The sequence below is a fragment of the Schistocerca nitens genome, chromosome 6 (assembly GCF_023898315.1).
Source record: "Schistocerca nitens isolate TAMUIC-IGC-003100 chromosome 6, iqSchNite1.1, whole genome shotgun sequence".
Classification (NCBI taxonomy): domain Eukaryota; kingdom Metazoa; phylum Arthropoda; class Insecta; order Orthoptera; family Acrididae; genus Schistocerca; species Schistocerca nitens.
In genome coordinates this window covers 76,682,052-76,695,567 of record NC_064619.1, presented here as the reverse complement: position 1 = coordinate 76,695,567, position 13,516 = coordinate 76,682,052, and the positions used below count along the sequence as shown (strand labels likewise).

Genomic DNA, 13,516 nt, shown 5'->3' with positions numbered 1-13,516 from the left:
TTGTGTGACTGGATTCGTCATTTCCTCTCAGAGAGGTCACAGTTCGTAGTGATAGACGGTGAATCATCGATCAGAACACAAGTGATACCTGGTGTTCCGTAAGGTAGTGTCATAGGCCCTCTGCTGTTCCTGATTAACATAAATGAACTAGGTGATAATCTGAGCAGCCCCCTTAGATTGTTTGCAGATGACACTGTAATTTACCGTCTAGTAAAAACATCAGTGGATCAATTCCAATTACAAAATGATCTAGAGAGAATTTCTGTATGGAGTGAAAAGTGGCAATTGGCTCTAAACAAAGGAAAGTGCGAGGTCATCCACATGGGTACTAAAAGAAATCCGATAAATTTTGGGTATACGATAAATCACACAAATCTAAGGGCTGTCAATTCGACTAAATATCTAGGAATTACAGTTACGAGCAACTTAAATTGGATAGGCCACATAGATAACATTGTGGGGAAGGCGAAACAAAGGCTGCGGTTTGTTTGCAGAACAATTAGAAGTTGCGACAAAACCACTAAAGAGACAGCGTACTTTACACTTGTCCGTCCTCTGCTGGAATATTGCTTCGCGGTATGGGATCCTTATCGGGTATGTTTGACAAGAACATCGAAAAAGTGCAAAGAACGGCAGCTCGTTTCGTGTTATCGCGCGATAGGGGTGAGAGTGTCACTGATATGACACGCGAGTTGGGGTGGAAGTAACCGAAACAAAGGCGTTTTTCTTTGCGGCGGGTCTCATACTTACGAAATTTCAATGACCAACTTTTTCTTCCGAATGCGAAAATATTTCGTTGACACCCACCTACGTAGGGAGAAATGATCATCATAATAAGAGAAACCAGAGCTCGAACGAAAAAATTTAGGTGTTCCTTTTACCCACGCGCCATTCGAGAGTGGAATAGTAGAGAAGTAGTATGAAAATAGTTCGATGAACCCGCTGCCAGGCACTTAAGTGTGAATTTCAGAGTAACCATGTAGATGTAGATGTAGATATTATACTGTAGGAGTTGTCCTGTATGTGGTCCAAATATAGTCTAGCCAAGGGGCAGTCATACATCATGCAAAAAGCTACTTCTCTCTTTATCTTTTTCACATTAGTGTATATTACACACACATAATTACAATTATTAGAAACTATGTACACAAACCTTTCTTGTGAATCACTCCATCTACAAGTGTACCCGTATCCAGTAATTCGTGGTATCAGCGCTCGCATACAGACAGAAATACGTTGCATGGAACTTTACTACACTGAGCTGACGAAAGTCATTGGATACCTGCTAATACCGTGTAGGATCTCCTTTTTCCCGGCGTAGTGCAGCAACTTGACCTGGCGTGGACTCAACAGGTCGCTGGAAGTCCCCTGGACAAATACGAGTATTGACCCGTGCTCCCTTTATAGCCATCCGTAATTGCGAAAGCGTTTGTGGTGTAGGAGTTTGCAGCGGAGTAACCTCTCGATCATGTTCCATATATGTTCGATGGGATTCATGTCGGCTGATATGGATGGCCAGAACATTCGCTCAAATTGTCCAGAATGTTCCTCAAACTATTCGCGAACAATTGTGGCCCGGTGACACGGCGCATAGTTATCCATTAAAAAGTCCATCGTTGTTCGGCAACATGAAGTCAATGAATGGCTGCAAATGGCCTCAAAGTACCCGTACATAGACATTTACACTCAATGATTATTTCAATTGGGGCAGAGGATCCAGTCCAATCCACGCAAACAAAGTGCACAACATTATGGAGCCACCACCAGCTTGCACAGTGCGTTGTTGACAACTGGTCCATGGCTACGTGGAGTCTACGCCACACTCGAACCCTACCATCAGCTCTTAGTCACAGAAATCGGTACCCACCTGATCAGACAGCGAATTTCCATTCCTCTAGGGTCCAACCGATATGGTCACCAGACCAGGAGAGACACTGCAGGCGACGTTGTGCTGTTAGCAAAGGCTCTGACGTCGGTCGTCTCTTACCACAGCCCGTTAACGCCAAGCTTCGTCACAGGGCCATAACGGATACGTTCGTCGTGCGTTCCATATTGATTTCTGCGGTTACTTCAAGCAGGGATGCTTGTCTACTTCCAATGACCAAGCTACGCAAACGCTGCTGCTCTCGGTCGTTAAGACCGTTAGTCAGTGCCTCGTCCGCGGCGAGATGTAATGCCGCAAATTTGGTATTCTCGCCACTCTTGAGGCTGTGCATCTCGGAATATTCTAGTCCCTAACGATTTCCAAAATGGAATGATCCATGAATCTAGCTCCCACTGCCATACCGTGTAAGAGTCTGTTAATTCCCGTCATGTGGTTTAATCACGTCGAAAACTTTTCCACATGAATGACCTGAGTACAAGTGACAGCTTCGCCAATGCACTGCCCTTTTATATCTTGTATAGGCTGTATAACAATTACGCATAATAATTAAATGTTATTAATGGTAGTGTACAAGAATTATGTGTTATTAATGGTAGTATATAAGAATTATATGTTATTTATGGTTGTTCAGTGTAGAGATCCGGCAGAAAAACACGTAAAGACTTATTTTAGGTTACGTGAATATTTTAGAGACTTTGACACATTAAGCCACAATATACGGAAGCGACAGCAGTCTAGCATGGAAGAAATTCGACAGGTCAACGGCTGAGCGGATGGGAAATGCTTCCAAGCAGAATAACAACCAGTGCAGTTAGCAGAGCAGCCGTCAATGCTCCAGAAACTGTCGTCATACCGAAGTCACGTGCGTGACGTATTTCGCGATGCGTCGGAGGACGAAAGGGCAACGCCCGACCACGCCAGCATAGAGGCAAAACAAGGAAAGCCGGCACCTGTGTCTGGTCACGTTTCTGCCCAACGTGAGAAGCATAGATCAATGACCGAAGAGTCACCGCCATAGAAACTTTGCGACATTGGAGAACACACGGCATAAATACTCCTGACAAACGGGCATGAGGGGTCCTTTGAGGGGAGGAAGAAGAGACGAAGAAATGTCACCTGGCAAGATGGACCGATGGTTAATCAGCGCACGTCGTACTGCACTGCAACGACTTAGCCACTACGCTTCGCGACAGAAGATGTCGGTATCGCGCCAGCTGGTCAACGCAGAAGATGCTATTCCAGATGTTAGCAGGAAGAAGTTCGTGTGGTACTAACCCAGGTGGATGGTGAGGACGGAGGGACTGCGGCCTCACCAAATGGGTCACCTGTGAACCTAGAGGTTGATGAACTTCGCCAGAAGACGTCGAACCTGAGCGTCGGTAGTTCGATTCCGGGACGGAGCATTCCGAGCCGCTTGTTAATAACGCAACGAGCAAATTCACAAGGAGGAGACCGCGCCGCCGCTGCAAAGGGTCATGGGTACGGTGTTGGATGGAAGAATACACCACCAGGTGCTCCGCTGCAACACGAGCCGTCACTGCATCAGCTGTCACCGGAATCTGCACGCTACGACTCTGCACCGCATCGCTTCCGTGAGGAACTGAGCGAGTTAAAACACAATGAGTTTGTTTGTTTAAAGGGTCTTATTTGTCAATAAATGAATGTTAGTATAAACACCAAAGTTTCACTCACACCTCACCCACTGAGCCAAGGAAAGAACACATTCTACCGCCCACAAAGAGTTGCTTTCCCTCCAGCCATCCTTGACACTATATTGACATTTGCTCCCCTCTGTCTCTGATGCTCAGTATCTTCTTTTCTTTTGGTGTTCAACCCTGACGTTGGTTTGCAGCAGATCGCCATTTCTTTCTTCTGTCCGCTTTCCTCTTCATTTCCACGTATGTGTTACATCCAGCGTCATTCATGATCTGTTGCCTGTACGATATCCGTGGTCGCCCCCGCCGATTCCTTCCCTCAATAGCTCCTTCTGCTATTGTTCCAATGACGTTGTTGTGTCGTAGGATGTGCCCTACAAGTTTGTCTCTTCTTGTTTGGATATGCCTCCATAGAGATCTGGTTTCCTGTACTCTTCTAAGCACCTCTTCATTTGTTACTTTGTCTCTCCAGCTGATCTTCATTATCCTTTTATAGCACCACATCTCCAATGCCTCTAGCCGTCTTCTCTCTTCTCTTTCAGTTGTCCAAGTTTCACATCCGTATAGGTCCACACTCCAAATGAAACCTTTCATGATACGTTTCCTTGTTTTCAGACTGATGTTGTTGCTGGTGAGTAAGTTCCTTCTCCGATTAAATGCAATTTCTTTCCGGTTTCTACCATCTCTTGTGATTTGGCTTCCCAGGTAAGTAAATTCCTCTATCACTTCCAGCTCCTCTCTTCCAATTCTCATTCTCAGGTTCATATTCTGATCCTGTACTGCATACCATCACTTTAGCCTTTTTCTTGTTTATTCTCATTTCATACTGATTGCATAGAATTTTTTCCATTGTTCTGAGGACTTCCTCTAGATCTTCTTTTGTCTCTGTGACTACAGCATTATCATCTGCATTTCGTAGCATGTCTATCTTCTGTCCATTAATTTTGATTCCCACCTCAGTAGTTTTTCGAACTTGGTCTATGGCTTCCTGGATGTAAGACGAGAGAGAGCACATCCTTACCTTACCCCTTTTCTAATATTTGCTTCTTGTTCCTGGTGACAGTTCCTAATCACTGCCACCTCATTCTTATAGAAGCTGAGTATCACACGGATGTCTTTGAACTTTATTCCCCTTTTGCTCAGCACTCTGAACATCTCTTGCCAGATAACGTTATCAAATGCCTTTTCCATGTCTACAAAGGCATATAAGTTGGTTTATTGTTCTGTAATTGCTTTTCGATAACGTGCCTCAGTGCCAGAATCGCCTCTCTTGTTCCCAATCCCCTTCTGAAACCAAACTGATCTTCACTCAGCATATCCTCCACCTTCTCTTCAATTCTCTTCAGAACTATTTTTATGAGAATTTTTGAAGCCTGTGATATTAGGCTTAGAGTTCGGTACTGTTCGCATTTTGTAGCTGCTTCCTTCTTTGGTATAGGAACAATAATACATTTCTGGAAGTCTGTCGGTATCTCTCCTGTGTTATAGATGGACCTAATGTTTAAGCAGCATCATTTTCATGCTGTCACCAGTAGTCTTTATTAGTTCTGCAGGGAGGTCATCAATACACGTTGCTTTGTTGTCCTGTAGTTCTTTTAGAGCTTTGTTAAATTCTTCTTGCAGAGTGTCATCTCCCTTGTCATCTTCGTCTACTTGCTCGTCTCTTCCCATTACTTCCTCCGAAAGAGGTGTTACCGCATACAACTCCTCTATTTGTTCTTTCCATCTCTTCACCATGACTTCACCAAACAGAATTTTCCCCTATTTATTTTCTATTCTGCCTGTGAGTGTTGTTTTACGTTTGTTAATAAGTTTATTTGCTGTTCTGTAAGCTAAATCAGTTCTTCCGTTTTGCATATTTTCTTCCACTTCTCTGCACCTTTCTTCGAGAAAATTTTCTTTTGCTTCCCTAGCTTCTCTGTTAACTAAATTCCTTAGTCTTCGGTGTTCAGCTTTTCCTTGTTCATCAGTTGCATTTTTGTATTATCCCCTGTTTTCTATAAGCTCAATAATATCTGCTGTAATCCTTTTCCTCTTGTTTTTGGGTTCAGTTCTTCCAACTATCTTTTCTGCTGATTTGTATGTACCAGATTTAATTTGATCCCAGTCTTCATTTACTCCACCATGTTGAAAATTCTCAGCTAGGTTGTCTGTTTCATGAGCATGCTCAGTATATAATGTCACAAAACCCCGATCAGCTACACATGTGTACGCGTTACTACCGCCAACTGCATGTGCGCCCATTGCTATCCCGTGTCTTTCGTCAATTCATTGTATGCGTTGTACTGTTTAAGGCTCAACTCATAAAACAGAAACGTCTGCAGTCATAATAATCAATTACTCATTGACTGATGTTTGAATGATGAGAGCAATAGATTCGTGCGAATTATAGAGAATTATACAAGTTCGTTCATATGTTTCCATTGCTCCAGGGTGATTATTTTTCATTTTGCAGTGGCGTATTAATAAGTGAAGACATTTTATGGCAGAGCGTGCATTTGAGAGTGTGTATTAATAATTGATTGCCGTTGTAAATGAAACAGGACTTCACTGTGCCTGCTCCGCGGGCGGGGGAGAGAGTCAGATAGATGGCGAACGCTTCGCCACGAAGGAGAGCGGCGGGCGCGGGCAGATACAGGCTGCGCGCATCACGGCCGTCCCGTGGGCGTCATAAATCCATAAACCGGAAGCGTGACGCAGTTCCGTTTCCACGGCTACAGATTAAAATATTTACTCGCGACTGCAGGCCGCGGGCACCCACTCTTTACTTTTTACGGCGCGTTATGTTTAATGCACTGCCCGCTGTTCGTGGCAAATGATTCAGCGCTCCTGTGTACTGGCGCGGATCGAGTAAACTGCCGTGTCCTGAGGACGGTGCACATTAGGCGGAACTCGCGCTGAATCCATTCGTCATAATAATCGAAAAAAAAGAAGGAGGTGGGGGGGGGGACGTTTCGCCTTCTGAGTTCAGGGCACACAGTGGTGCTATGTCATTGTCTGCAGGAATAGTGCAACCCGCAAATACTGTTCAACTTCAAGGTACAAACGTTATTACGGCAGGTACAAACTGCAATATTGTAGCTCTCCCCTCCCGCTGTTGCAGTAATAAATGAGATTACGTACTTCGCTTGGGGCTGTCAGAATAAAATAAAATGTTTTCGGTGTCAACAACCATTACCGTCCAGCTTTCCCACCATCTCCCGCACATATTTGGTTGGTGCACAAGGGCGTAACGTTTTTGTTTTGCATGTTGGTATTCCGATTGCTGTGGGTTTATTCATCGACTGTAATTTTTTATTTGTAGTTTTCTGTTTCTGTTTGAGTTTACGTATTGTCTTTCGTCGTGTACAGATAGTGAGTGGAACTGTGAATCCTAGACCATGGAGTGCTAACTGGAGAACGGTTTGAGTTCAGTAGAGGGGTGACAGCAGCTGAGTATAGCCGCCCTCCACCCATTTGCTGTCGTCGACTTCTCTGACGTAAGGTGGTGGTGGTGGTTAGTGTTTAACGTCCCATCGACAACGAGGTCATTAGAGACGGAGCGTAAGCTCGGGTTAGGGAAGGATTGGGAAGGAAATCGGCCGTGCCCTTTCAAAGGAACCATCCCGGCATTTGCCTGAAACGATTTAGGGAAATCACGGAAAACCTAAATCAGGATGGCTAGAGACGGGATTGAACCGTCGTCCTCCCGAATGCGAGTCCAGTGTGCTAACCACTGCGCCACCTCGCTCGGTCTGACGTAAGGTATTGGTGTTGTTATCTACTGTATATGGCCGACTTTTAGTTACATCTACACATCAAATGGAGCAGCAACAACCATCTTCACCGTAACGGTGACTAAATTTCGTGTTTTCATAATAATGCTTAATGTTGACTCTTTGCACAGTGGATCATCATTTATTTGATGCTGTATTACCGAAGACAAGATAGTTAATGACGTCTTTGGATGTTACTTATTATTTCAGTTTCCTATTTTCGACGTTACAGCTTACCTGCACTGCTCCTGATTTGGTATTATTACTGTCCCACAAGAAATGAAATGTTAAATAGCTTCTAAGTCACAATTTACGCTTCTTAATATTTCATAATCGAGCCTTCCGTCATCCAGAGATACAGTTTGCACCTTGTCTGTCATTATCATTGACTAATACGCTATTGAGGATATCACTTTAGTTCTTTTATTAATAACATTTCATAATAATTAAATGATCACGAATTATTGCGTTTTGTATATAGAGAAAAGGAGGGTTGAACCTACAATTACTCTCAGAAATTACGGCAACTGAAATGATTTTTATAATTCGTCACTCAAAGGTCTTATAGCAAGGATTATGGTAAATTACTACACTTCGATGCAGTCATTCAAACTCCAGACGCTGTTAATTTCACAAAGTTAAGTGTCCAATTCCGTTCTCATATTCAATTTAGCGTCCCTTCGTATAGTCCAGAGTCCTATTATCGGTTATTTGGCGTGTAGTAGAGTTTAATACCGACCGCTACTTTCTCTCGTGCACACAATTCCTCAGATGTTCCTAGACTGTGACCTTACGGCCAAGATCTACCTAGACCTCAGTATAAGTTCCAACGTAAGTCTGTCCCGTGTAAATTAACTATAGTCACTTTTTATGCAGTTTAATAGAAGTGCTATCCCGTCCGAAGAACGAGGCGTGTTTTTTTAAAGTAAATACCGTTTTGAAATAAAAAAAAGACGTGCTAAAATATCTCAATAATATTATTTTTACATGAAAGCCTGTATCTTAATCTACTTTTCTACATAATTTCCGTCAATATTGAGGCACTTGTCATAACGTTGTACCAGTTTTTGAATACCTTCCTCATAGAAGTCTGCCGCCTGACTTGTTAGCCACTGCATCACCACTGTTTTGACTTCGTCATCTCTTGAAGTCGCTGACCGCCCAGGTGTTTCTTCAAATGCGGGAACAGCTGGTAGTCACTGGGCGCAAGATCGATCTTTACGGAGGATGATCTAGAGTTTCCCATCGAAAATATGTAATGAGATCTTTGGTCTGATTCGCCACATGTGGACGGGCATTGTCTTGCAGCAAAACGATGCCCTTGCTCAACTTTCATGGACAGTTGCTTTGATTCTGGTGTGACGTAGCGCACCCATGTTTCATCGCCTGAAAAAATTTGTCTTAAGAAATCATCACCGTCATTGTGGTACCACTCAAGGAAAGTCAATGCACTGTCTAAACGTTTGGTTTTGTGCACGTCCGTCAACATTTTCGGTACCCAATGTGCGCACAATTTTCGGTAATTCAAGTGCTCAGTCACAATGCCATACTAAACACTACGAGAAACATTAAGAAAATAATCCATCCCGCAAGGAGGAAAACGTAAAGCGTCTGTTTTCTCTCACTTTATTGTCCACTTCATGCTCCAAACTTTCATTAACGACCGAAGCACGCCCACTCCGTTGTTCATCATGCACATTTGTGCGGCCAGCTTTAAATGCTCTCACCCACTTTCAAAATGGTTCAAATGGCTCTGAGCACTATGGGACTTAACTTCTATGGTCATGAGTCCCCTAGAACTTAGAACTACTTAAACCTAACTATCCTAAGGACATCACACACATCCATGCCCGAGGCAGGATTCGAACCTGCGACCGCAGCGGTCGCGCGGTTCCAGACTGTAGCGCCTTTAACCGCTCGGCCACCCAGGCCGGCTCACCCACTTTCTTGCCATTCCATCACTCATAATGTTTTCTCCATAAACTGCACAGATCTCACGATGAATATCGATCGCTTGTAGGCCTTTAGCACTAAGAAATCTTATAACAGCCCGTACTTCACAGTCGGCGGGACTCACGATTATCGGAGGCATCTTAAACACTCAGAACACCACGTAAACAAGGAAGAATCAGACTGTAATGGCGCCAGTGCGCAAATTCAGGTAAGGTGTAAAAATAAAATTATTAACATATCTTAGCATGTCTTTTTTTAATTTTTAAACGGTACTTACTTAAAAAAAAAAAAACACGCCTCGTATATAACACGGAATATCGCACTCCGGAGCTACGTAGACTTACTGTGAGCGCAGAAAACAAGACCACTAACAATACCGGCGCATGGTTTATATGGTAGAATTTAGAAACAAAAGTAGCCGCTTTGAACCCTCTTTCATTTCCCTGAGGCACCACTTTGCTTCGGGAGTTATTCTGATGAGAGATTATATATCGATGGTTTTAATTAAAACTTTCTCAGTGTTGTTAATTATTTCCGATATTATCGATCACCTCTCTCCTATATGACAATTAGCCTGATAATATTGTTCTCAATTAAAAGAGCGGTTACACGAGGTAACTAGAAACATTTGCGCTATGTGCGGAGATACTGCCACAGGACAGAGCTTGGCAACACAATACATTTCTCGTTTTACGGAGGGTCGTTTTGACACTCTCCACGTTCAAGAAGATCTTCGAGACTTGAAGAAGATTGTTGAAATTCATTAATGCAGAGCGGTCTACACCAGTGTACTCGAGAATTGGCAGATGTGATCAACCGTGCTCATTCTACCATCGTGCAACATTTGCGTGCATTGAGGAAGGATCAAAAATCGGGCGTGTGGGTACCGCATGCTCTAAGCCAAAGTCGGAACAAATAACGGCTGCCGGCCGGTGTGGCCGAGCGGTTCTAGGCGCTTCAGTCTGGAACCGCGCGACCGCTACGTTCGCAGGTTCGAATCCTGCCTCGGGCATGGATGTGTGTGATGTCCTTAGGTTAGTTAGGTTCTAAGTTATAGGTGACTGATGACCTCTGATGTTAGGTCCCACAGTGCTCAGAGCCATTGCAGCCAAATAACGGATGACCATATATGCATCTCTGCTCGCTCGTCAGCAAGTGGCTCGTTACTGGTGACGAGAAATAGTGTATTTCTGCTAACACAAGGAAAAGAAAGGAATGATTGAGCTCAAACAAAGCAGCAGCTCCCCGTACAAAGAACTGTGCTCATCCAAAAAGGGTAATATTACCCATCTGGTCGAACAGCGCCAGTGTATTATGAATTGCTTCAGCATAGTGTAACCATAGCTACTGATACTTACTATCACCTAATCTTGCGCCTTCAGATTTTAATTTCACCTCTCTTTCGAACAACCATTAAGAATCTTCTTTTTCGGGTAAAAATGCAGTCTGAAAATGGCTCGACAAGTTATTCACCTCGAAATCACGTAATATCTACAGTCGAGGAATCGAAAAGTTACCAAAGCGTTGCCAGACTGTTGTAAAGGGTGAAGTAGGGTATGTTATTGACGACTAAAGTCCATGTTACGTGTATCTGTTGTGTTTATTAAACCTACGAGAAAAGGCTACGAACTTACGCAGCAATCCGATAACAGCTTAAAAAAAGTTAGTAAGGATATGCTTCGGTATGGCGATACGAGAGATGCTCTTTAATAACCTTTTATTCGCTTTTACTCTTGGCCGGCCGGGGTGACCGAGCGGTTCTAGGCGCTACAGTCTGGAACCGCGCGACCGCTACGGTCGCAGGTTCGAATCCTGCCTCGGGCATGGATGTGTGTGATGTCCTTAGGTTAGTTAGGTTTAAGTAGTTCTAAGTTCTAGGGGACTAATGACCTCGTACGTTAAGTCCCATAGTGCTCAGAGCCATTTTTTTATTCATGGTTATCCTCCAGCAGCATGAACAGGTACAAAAAATCTGGTAATTTGCATTCGCACTGGTCAGTTGAATTCCTTATGGTGATGTACTTTATCGCACTTACTGCTTCCCTCCTCTTCCCTTCAATTACTTTAGTGAAGCTGGTCTCCGTGTACATAGTATAAATATCGTCACTAAATCTGACCAAATCTGACCAAACCCACACAAACCGGATTTTTTTTTCATTGTCTTTTCTCTCGAAAGAGGGTCGTGATTTACGAAAGTATTTTTGTTTTCCCGTACCTTCAGTTGAGATTACCCAAACTTGCTAATATCGTGACGTTGGAGTTTCGCTCTTTGTAGGAACATGATTTCCACACAGTACTCCCTCAATTTCCTGAAAAATGACTGAAAAGGAATTTCTTGCTATTTGCGTTACTTGTATTAGAAACAACAGAGAGAGTCGCTTACCTCTTACGTCTTTCTACTAGCGGAATATCCAAGGTATCATAAGTTAAAAATTTTTCGAGTAGAAGTAAATATTACAGCCACATTGTACCTTCAGGATGACGTGACTAACGATTCAACAGCAAATAACTTTTGACCCGTTAGAGATATTCGTAATTTCTTTTCACCTAGATGAACAAAAGCTAGAATCCATAATGTGGTTATCATAATAATTCTGAACAAGTTTATCACTGTTAAGGTGTGTTTGTAGCTGTGATTTTCACCAAAGTTTTTAGGAGTTTCTGGAAACTCTTCTGTGTTACACTGAAAGGGTACAGTACCGCCCGACATTGAAAATAGGTACAACATACTTCATTATTTTTGTCAGAACAACACATTTTCTTCTAATAATAACTCAATTTCAATTAATACAGCGAAGCTGGATACCAGTGTGGGAAAGAATGACAATTTATTTATTTAATTGATCACATGTGTATTCCCACAAAATAAATCCCTACATCCAGTTTGGTGAGATCTGTGAAATGAATGAATGTATGGTCGTCTGCTAACCGCAGATAGTGAATGTGAATATATGATCATCTTTGAGACGATCCTTTGGCCACCTTTGGTGGGACCAAAGAGATGAAATTTACCTGAGCTTTGAGCGCCTGAAATGTGGCTGACCAATACGGTAGCAAGGTGCTCCCCCACTTCAGCAGAGGTGCGAGAGGACCTCGAGAACGGCCATGATTCAGCACTCTGCCGCTGGATCTTGTGCTGTTAAGACCTGTTTTAGTTGTGCTCCGTAAAGACAAATGAGTGGAGACATGGTATGCATGTGAAATATTTAAGAGTAGTTTGCAATAATAATTTCTCTATTTCAGGAACTTTTGTGGGGAGAATTAAATGTCAGGCAGGTAATATTAATCGGATTGTAGTAATCTTCGGAAGTGACCAACGGTCACAATGAAACTACGTGTAGCAATAAGTTGAAATACTTCCGTGTGCTTAAGTTAAGCTGAATTACTAGCGTGTGTACAATAAGTTGAAATATTTAAGAAATAGCGTGCGTACCATAAGTTGAAATATTTAAGAAATGGCGTGTGCAGGACTTGAAATTAGAGAAGAGTACTTCCACGTGGTGAGTACTGTGTGAGTCTCAAACTGTGTATGAGACAAAGGATAAAGAGAAGTACTCGTCCATGGTATCAGTTGAGGACTCGCGTGTGTGATGAATACGTTCTTAATATTACTTTGCGTGATATGATTCCGTGTGACGCTAGATTCAAACTCTGAGAGAGAAGCAAGGTGAGTCGGCCGTCTATCCAGCAACGCCACTTGGCTTGCATTGCACAGGAAGACGTGCATATATCTCCAGAGTTCATAGTAGGAAAGTAGAATTACGAAGTGGGCCGTGTCGTGTGAAACTGGGATAAATATTAATTGAAGTGGGAAAGCTGAAAGTGGTAATGTTGTGACTATTCTCTGTGTAGTATTTCATATTGTAGTGTGGTGTATGTCAAGTAATTTGGGTTTGTGTGGTTTGCATGGGAGAGTAGCAAGGTAGTTGCAAAAGATTAGTGGGTTATGCTTGTTCCTTCTGTACTGCTCGGTCTGGAGGATAGTTTCGTGATGATGATTGTGAGAGTCGAAGTGTGAGAAATAATAAAAATGGCTCTGAGCACTATGGGACTCAACTGCTGTGGTCATTAGTCCCCTAGAACTTAGAATTACTTAAACCTAACTAACCTAAGGACATCACACACATCCATGCCCAAGGCAGGATTCGAACCTGCGACCGTAGCAGTCGCACGGTTCCGGACTGCGCGCCTAGAACCGCGAGACCACCGCGGCCGGCCCAAATAATAAAAAGATCCACCATCCTATCCAGAAAGTGCACTGTAGCGTT

At 43.2% G+C, this 13,516-nt stretch overlaps 1 protein-coding gene and 1 non-coding gene across 2 annotated transcripts in view; one reads left to right on the top strand and one right to left on the bottom strand.

Moving 5' to 3' along the window:
- The window catches only part of LOC126263233 (pikachurin-like), a 1,086,760-nt gene that overhangs the window by 443,093 nt on the left and 630,151 nt on the right, over positions 1 to 13,516 (top strand). The window lies entirely within an intron of this gene.
- Positions 9,143 to 9,226, bottom strand: Trnas-gga (transfer RNA serine (anticodon GGA)). Its single transcript is given in 2 exon segments — positions 9,143 to 9,177; positions 9,187 to 9,226. It is a non-coding gene; the product is annotated as a tRNA-Ser (tRNA).